This window comes from Humulus lupulus, chromosome 1, assembly GCF_963169125.1.
Source record: "Humulus lupulus chromosome 1, drHumLupu1.1, whole genome shotgun sequence".
Classification (NCBI taxonomy): Eukaryota; Viridiplantae; Streptophyta; class Magnoliopsida; order Rosales; family Cannabaceae; genus Humulus; species Humulus lupulus.
Window position 1 is genome coordinate 188,446,161 of NC_084793.1, and position 8,589 is coordinate 188,454,749.

Sequence of the window (8,589 nt, forward strand, 5' to 3'; positions counted from 1 at the left end):
AGGATGCTGAGTTTGGGCGCCTCTGTTTGAGGGGCGGGCCGCGGCATGGCCAAGGAGGGCCGCGGCCCTTAGTGGCTTTTTGGCCAAAAATGGCTTTTTGGCTCGAGGATGCAAGCCTTAGGCCTCGGGGTCGATCCTACTACCCGATTTAGTAGTGTTTGATGTCTCGGAGGCTAGGTTTTGGTTTGGGAACCTTTTATCATTCATTTTATTGATGGAATCCCATAATTGGTTATGACCAGGTAACCGCTAAAGAACCAAAAGGTTGATCGTTCTCAAGGGTCGTTCTTATTATTAATTCTCACTCGAACAGGAGGTAAGAAAACTGCACCCTGCGTGTATGTGGCATGCATAATTATTATTGAGGCATGTTGATTGATAAATGTGGACATGGATTGCCCATTATATGCTAGTGAATGTTGAATACTTGTATATGTATTGATTAGTCAGGGACACTAACCTAAAGAGTCAGAAATGGCATAGCATCATGAACATCGAGCCAAATGAAGATTAGATCTAATCGATATCAGCAAGAATGACTCATATGGGGTATTAACGCTGGACCAACCCTAAGGTCGATGAACTTATAAACGCTTGTCTGGTCTAAGACCAGTTATTCAGAGCCAGGGCATATGGCCCCGGTGACTGTTTGTCACATGGCTAGGGAATGCTGTTCCAAGGTTATGACTCTATGGTCATGAGGAAGGCTATGTTGGTGACCATTCACCATACACCTATCCTATTCAAACTTATGAAAGGTTCTCTTATCAGTTAAGCCTGGTGATCCTACCGTCACATGGCTAAAGGGTGCTGTCCCCATATTAGTGACTTTTGCGACTGTCACCTATTTGTTTTGATTGTTGGTCCTGAATGATTATTACGATCATTGTTGATATTATATCATGTTTTATTATGCTTTTCTTGCTGGGCCTTGGCTCATGGGTGCTATGTGGTGCAGGTAAAGGGAAAGAAAAGCTTACCCAGCCTTGAGTGGAGAGCTTAGGTGGTGATGTGTACATATGCGGCCGCTTGACCACCACGGCCAAGGCGTTCTCAGAGGAACTAGGGGGTTTACCCTATTTTTTTGCCGCTTAGGTCGGCGGGATTGTAAATTTAAAACAGTAATGACCATTTTGTACTGAGAACAACTTGTAAATGTTTTGATTAGCTCTGCAGAGCAGTTTGTAATGAAAATATCCATTTCCTTTTTATTAGTTTTATACCTTAACCTGTTAATTACGCTTAGAGCACGTTTTTGACCAAAGGACTCGGGTAGCGGGTCAAATTTCCGGTCCACCGTTCACCGTAACTATTCTGGGGTAACTAGGGCATTACAACTTGGTATCAGAGCAATGCCAAGGTTAGGGTTCATGTAGACTGGCTGGGCATGTACACACATCACTGAAGTCAAGCTCGACTCATGGTTTGGTAACTATTTATGTAGTTATACGCGTGACTGCTTAAATACAGCATATATGCTTTATTTGTATGCATGAAGCACTATGTTAAACCCGTGCCCTGAAATATTATATCCTCAGCAACTGTGTGCTTATTAGTACTGGGAATTGCTGGAACATGCTTATAAGTATGATTGATTGTGAATCATTATGTGATACATGCTGAGTGCTAAATGTTATAGACATGTATCTGTTTGTATATCTGCATGACTGTGGAATGTGATAGTTGTCTACTTGTTCTTGGACCGTAAAGGCGGCAAAAGGTTTAGTTATTACTACCTGACTGGTCGTATTGATTATTATTTCAGCAAGGTATCAGTGACAGAATTATGAATCCAGGACAAACAGACACATCAGCTGGCCAGAGTGATCAGGGCCAGAACAATAACAATAGCCAGGGTCAGGAAAATGACCAGTCTCAAATTCCACAACCAGCTCCTGTTAACTGGCAGCAGATAGTCAGTGATCTGCAGGTTACTATATTGAAACAGGGAGAAGAGCTTTGTCTCTTGAAGCAACAGCAAGGGCCTACAGTGGCCAATGGATCAGAGGCACCTCCTGTGTCGGTGCCAGCAGCTGGGCAGCTGCCTGAGGTTGGAAATAAATGGGAGCCTTTGTATGAAAGGTTCAGGAAGCAACAACCTCTAGTATTTGAGGGCAGTGCAGATCCTGCCAAGGCTGAACAATGGATGAGCATGATTACCACTATCCTTGACTTTATGAGGGTATCTGGTAATGAGAGGGTGGCCTGTGCTACCTATATGTTTCGGGAGGATGCCCGAATTTGGTGGGAAGTGATTACCCAGACCAAGAATGTAAATGCCCTGAGTTGGGAAGAGTTTCAGACTTTATTCAATGAGAAATACTACAGTGATGCTATCAGGGCAGCTACTTATCAGTCACTGAGTACGCCTTGAAGTTCGATCGATTGGCAAAGTTTGTCAAGGAATTGGTGCCCACTGATGGGACTAGGAGAGAGAGATTCTTGTAGGGGCTACAGCCCAGATTAGCCCGAGATGTACGTATCACCACCATGGCAGGGGTTACTACCTATGCACAGGTGGTTGAGAAGGCACTCACAGCTGAGAGTGCAGAGATTAAGATATGGCGTGACAGTGCAGCCAGAAAGGAATTCAGGAGGCCAAGTCCTCCATTTGTGGGTTCAGGTAGGGGTGTTGGCCCCAGTGATCAGAAGAGGAAGGTTCCTGATACCTTCCCAGTTCCAGGTCCTGACAGGAGGCCCCATGGTATTTCTATGGGTCGTCCAGGGGGCAGTGAAGCCTGGAAGTCTTATCCTGAGTGCCCAAGGTGCAAGAGGCATCACTTGGGAGAATGTAGGGCAAAGGCCTGCTTCTCATGTGGAGCAGTGGGTCATCTTAAAAAGGATTGCCCTAAGGCAAGAAAGGAAGAACCCAGAAAGGCAGACAGCTCGGCCCCAGCTCGAGTGTTCACGTTGACTCAAGCAGAAGCTGAGGCTTCCCCCTCAGTTGTTACAGGTCAGCTTCTTAGTGCTGGAACCCCTTATAATGTGTTGATTGATTCTGGTGCTACACATTCTTTTGTTGCTAGTCGTGTTATTGATAGATTGTGTAGGCCTTGTGATTTCTATGCTGTGGGGTTTGGTACCTTGTTACCCACTGGGGAGTTAGTGGTATCCAAGAGGTGGGTCAGATCTTTGCCAGTGACAGTAGAGGGCAGAGAGTTGTCAGTGGATTTAATAGAGTTGGTTATGACTGACTTCGATATGATACTGGGTATGAATTGGTTGGCAAAGTATGGGGCAACCATTGATTGTAGAAGGAAAATGGTCACCTTTGAGCCTGAAGGTGAGGATCATTTTGTGTTTGTTGGTATTGTGCATGGACCTTGTGTTCCTATGATTTCTGCATTGAGGGCTAGGGATTTGTTGCAAGAAGGTTGCATTGGATTCTTAGCCAGTGTGGTTGATACCACCCAGGTCGTGCCAGCGAGACCAGAGGATACCAGGTTAGTTTGTGAGTTTCTGGATGTGTTTCTAGAAGATTTTCCAGGGTTGCCACCACATAGAGAAATTGAGTTCATTATAGAACTGGCACCAGGGACGGAGCCAATGTCTAGAACGCCTTACAGAATGGCCCCAGCTGAGTTGAAAGAATTAAAAGTGCAGTTGCAAGAACTATTGGATTTAGGTTTTATTAGACCTAGCTTTTCACCTTGGGGTGCGCCAGTTCTGTTTGTAAAGAAGAAGGATGGTTCTCTGAGAATGTGTATTGATTACAGGGAACTGAATAAGCTGACAATTAAGAATAAGTATCCTTTGCCAAGGATAGATGATCTGTTCGATCGGTTGCAAGGCAAGAAGGCATTCTCTAAGATTGACCTTCATTCTGGTTATCATCAGTTGAGAGTCAAGGAGGGAGATATGCCTAAGACTGCTTTCCGTACCAGGTATGGGCATTATGAGTTTTTAGTTATGTCATTTGGATTGACTAATGCCCCTGCTGCTTTTATGGATCTGATGAACAGAGTGCTCAAGGATTATTTGGACCAGTTTGTGATCGTCTTCATTAATGACATTCTGGTATATTCTCAGTCAGAGTCAGAACTTGAGTATCACTTGAGATTGGTTCTACAGAGACTGAAGGAACACAGACTGTTTGCTAAGTTCAAGAAATGTGAATTCTGGTTGTCTCAGGTATCTTTTCTTGGACACATTGTTAGTAAGGAGGGAATAAAAGTGGATCCAACAAAGATCGAAGCGGTCAGAGACTGGCCAAGGCCAAAGAATGCTTCTGAGGTTAGAAGTTTCATTGGATTGGCAGGATACTATAGACGTTTCATTGAAGGGTTCTCGAAGATTGCTAGTGCTTTGACTGAACTGACACGCAAGAGTCAGAAATTTGTGTGGTCAGATAAGTGTGAGAACAGCTTCCATGAACTAAAGCAAAGGTTGATTACAGCTCCGATTCTGAGTCTTCCGACAAATGGGGAGAAGTTTGTGATTTACTATGATGCTTCTCATCAGGGATTGGGCTGTGTTTTGATGCAATCAGAGAAGGTAATTGCCTATGCTTCTCGTCAGTTGAAGGAGTATGAAAAGAGATATCCTACTCATGATTTAGAGTTAGCAGCTGTGGTTTTTGCTTTGAAGATATGGAGGCACTATCTCTATGGAGATAAGTGTGAGATTTACACAGACCACAAGAGCCTGAAGTACTTCTTCACCCAGAAAGATCTTAATATGAGGCAAAGGCGTTGGCTAGAGTTAGTAAAAGATTATGATTGCGAGATCCTGTATCATCCAGGAAAGGCCAACGTGGTAGCAGATGCTTTAAGCCGGAAGGGTCCGGGACAGATCCATAGTATGAGGCTGATAGCCAGGGAATTAGCAGATGATATGACTAGAGCTGCTGGTGGGCCAGTTGGCTAATATTACGCTACAGTCTACGCTGTTGGAGAGGATCAAGGAAGGTCAGTTGAGTGATCCACAGCTGATCAAGATTAGAGAGGATGTTCTGGCTGGAGTGTCCAGAGATTATTCAGTGTCTGAGCTAGGCTTGTTGAGATACAAGGGGCGGATATGTGTTTCGTTAGACACTACATTGAGGTGAGAGATTCTGGATGAATCTCATACTACACCTTACTCTTTGCATCCAGGCACCACAAAGATGTATCAGGATGTGAGATCGTTATATTGGTGGCCAGGGATGAAGAGAGATGTAGTAGAGTATGTGGCTAAGTGCTTGACATGTCAACAGGTCAAGGCTGAGCATCAGAGGCTGGCAGGGTTATTGCAGCCTCTGGATATCCCAGAGTGGAAGTGGGAAGACATCATAATTGATTTTGTGGTGGGCTTACCCAGGACTGTAACGCCCTGATTACCCCAGAACAGTTACGGTGAACAGTGAACCGGAAATTTGACCCGCTACCCGAGTCCTTTGGTTAAAACGTGATCTAAGTGTTATTATCAGGTTAAGGTGGAAAACCAGTAAAAAGGAAAGGATGCATTTCATTAAGTAAACAAACTGCTCATGAGCCTTTCAAAATGTTTACAAGTAGTTCGTAATACAAAAGAGTCGCTACTGTTTCAAATTTACAATCTCCGCCGGCCTAAGCGGCAAAAATAGGGTAAACCCCTAGTCCCTCTGAGAACACCTTGACCATGGCGGTCAAGCGGCCCTGTATGTACACAACGTCGCCCAAGCTCTCCACTCAGGGTTGGTTAAGCTTATCTTTTCCCTTACCTGCACCACATAGCACCCATGAGCCAAGGCCCAGCAAGAAAACACAATAAGACATGATATAATATCAACAACGATCATAATAACCACTCAGGACTATCAGTCCAAAAAGATAGGCGACAATAGCCAAAAGTCACAATAATGAGCATCGCTCCCTCTAGCCATGTGATGATAGGGTCACCAGGGCTTAATGGGTAAATGATTCTTTCATAAGCTTGCTCAGGACAGGTGCAAGGTGATTAGTCACCAACATAACCTTCCTCACGACCCTAGAGTCGAAGCTATGGACAACGTCTCTTAGCCATGTGACAAACGGTCACCGGGGTCATATACCTTGGCTATAGACATCTGGTCGTAGACCAGGCAAGTGCTTATAAGTTCTTCGACCTTAGGTTCGGTCCCGCATTAATGCCATAGAGCCATTCAATGCGTGATCATCGACTTTAGAGTCGGTCCCTAACTAGTCAGTGTCATAAACAGGTGATCAGCATTCACTAGCATTTAATATGCAATCCATGTCCACATATGTCAACCAACACGCTTCAATAGCAAACCTTGCATGTCATATACCTATATGGGGAACAACTGTATTCGTACACTGTTTTCTTACCTTAGGTTCGAGCGAGAAGTATGATAAGGACGACCCCTGAGAACGATCGATCTTTTAGTTCCTTAGCGGTTACTTAATCACAACCAATTAGAACCTCCATTATTAAGAATCCATAATAATAGGGTCTTAACCCAAGCACCACCCTCGGGACCTCGAAACATGCCCACACGGTGAGTAGATTCGATCCCGGGCCTTAAGGATTGAAACCCCAAGTCAAAAACCCTTAAAAACACTCAAAACGGGACTTAGAAGGAACAGGGTAGCGCTACAGCGCTCAACCCCTAGCGCCACAGCGCTAGACTCCGAACCTCCCAAGTGCCAGAAAGCCTCCTGAGGAGCGCTATAGCGCCCTAAGGTGGGCGCTGTAGCGCTACCTCCAGACCCAATCTCCCCTGAACCGACCTTCTTCAACTCCTTCGATTCTAACTCGATTTCCAAGCTTCCAAATCCTATTCTTGATGCCAAATGATCCCAAAAACCATTCTAACACACCCCAAACATCACAAGCATGGGAACCCTAGCCAAAACTCCCCACAAAACCATGAATTCACCCTAGAAATCTCAGCTGCAAAATAAAACCAGAACAGAGCAAACTAGAGAAAACCACGGTTAGAAACTTACCCAAAGCTCGGCTTATGATGGTCTTCAATGGTGGAACACACTCCCAAACTCCCAAGGCTTGCTTCCCAAGCTTGAATCCTCAAAATTGGTTCAAAGACCAAAAAAAAAAAAGTGAGGAGAAGAAGGTACGGGAGAACTCTTTTGCATACTCTGTTTTTCCACTTTCTTCAGCTGTCAAAGGTTATATCTATCCTAGGGGTGAAATGTCCATTTTACCCCTAGGTCAATTAATAGTTTCTAAAGACTCCCAAGGGCATATTTGGTACTTTCCTCCTATCCCGTTAATCATAATTAACGCTCTCCAATTCCCGCTATTCTCAATAATCTCAAACACCAATAATTCACAACCTATTACCCTTTATCTCCCGGTAACGCTCTAATCATCAAAATCACCCCGAGACTCAACCCAAGTCCCGACACTTAAACCTGTTGTGACTAAACCGCTAATCAATATTCTAAGATTGTCTCATGTCGAATAGCTCGAACAAACCCACATCATAATGTGGTCTCAACACATATCATCGACATGCATACAATTAACATTATATTATAATATAATTCTCATAAACATGCATAAACACATTTAATGGCATAATTAAACAATTCTGGCCCTCCCGGCCTACTAATCCAGCCATTAAACCACATTAGGGAATCTGGGGCATTACAAGGACTGTGGGTCAGCATGATTCCATTTGGGTTATAGTGGATCGCTACACCAAGTCAGCTCACTTTCTGCCAATGAGGACTACTTACACAGTTGATCAGTATGCAGATCTCTATGTGAGAGAGATCGTGCGGCTCCATGGTGCGCCTAGGTCAATCGTGTCTGATCGAGACCCTACTTTTACTTCCAAGTTTTGGGGGAGTTTGCGGAAGGCCATGGGGACGCAGTTGAAGTTCAGTACTGCTTATCATCCTCAGACAAATGGACAATCTAAAAGGACGATCCAGATTTTGGAAGACATGCTGAGAGCATGTGTGCTGGACGTTGGTGGATCTTGGAGTAAGTATCTGCCTTTGATAGAGTTCTCCTACAATAACAGTTATCGGTCTACCATTGGGGTTGCACCTTATGAGATGTTGTATGGTAGGAAATGTAGGTCTCCCATTCATTGGGATGAGACAGGTGAAAGGAGATACTTAGGTCCTGAGGTAGTTCAGAGGACCAATGAGGCTATAGAGAAGATTAGAGCTAGAATGCTTACTTCTTAGAGTAGACAGAAGAGCTATGCAGATCCCAAACGCAGGAACGTGGAGTTCCAGGTAGGAGACTATGTCTTCCTTAGAGTCTCGCCATGGAAAGGGGTGAGAAGGTTTGGGATGAAAGGCAAGCTGAGCCCCAGGTATGTAGGTCAATTTGAGATCCTGGATAGGGTTGGTCAAGTGGCTTATAGGTTAGCTTTGCCTCCGGCGTTGTCTGCCGTGCATAATGTATTTCATGTTTCAGCTCTTCGGAGGTATGTGCCTGATGTTAATCATATTTTGAGCTATGAAGATCTGGAGCTTGAGGCAGATCTCTCCTATGAGGAACAGCCTGTCCAGATACTTGACAGAAAAGATAAGGTCCTCAAAAACAAGACGATACCTTTGGTTAAGGTATTGTGGAGGAACAGCAAGGTCAAGGAAGCGACCTGGGAGCTGGAGTCAGACATGCAGAATCAGTATCCCGAGCTGTTCAAGT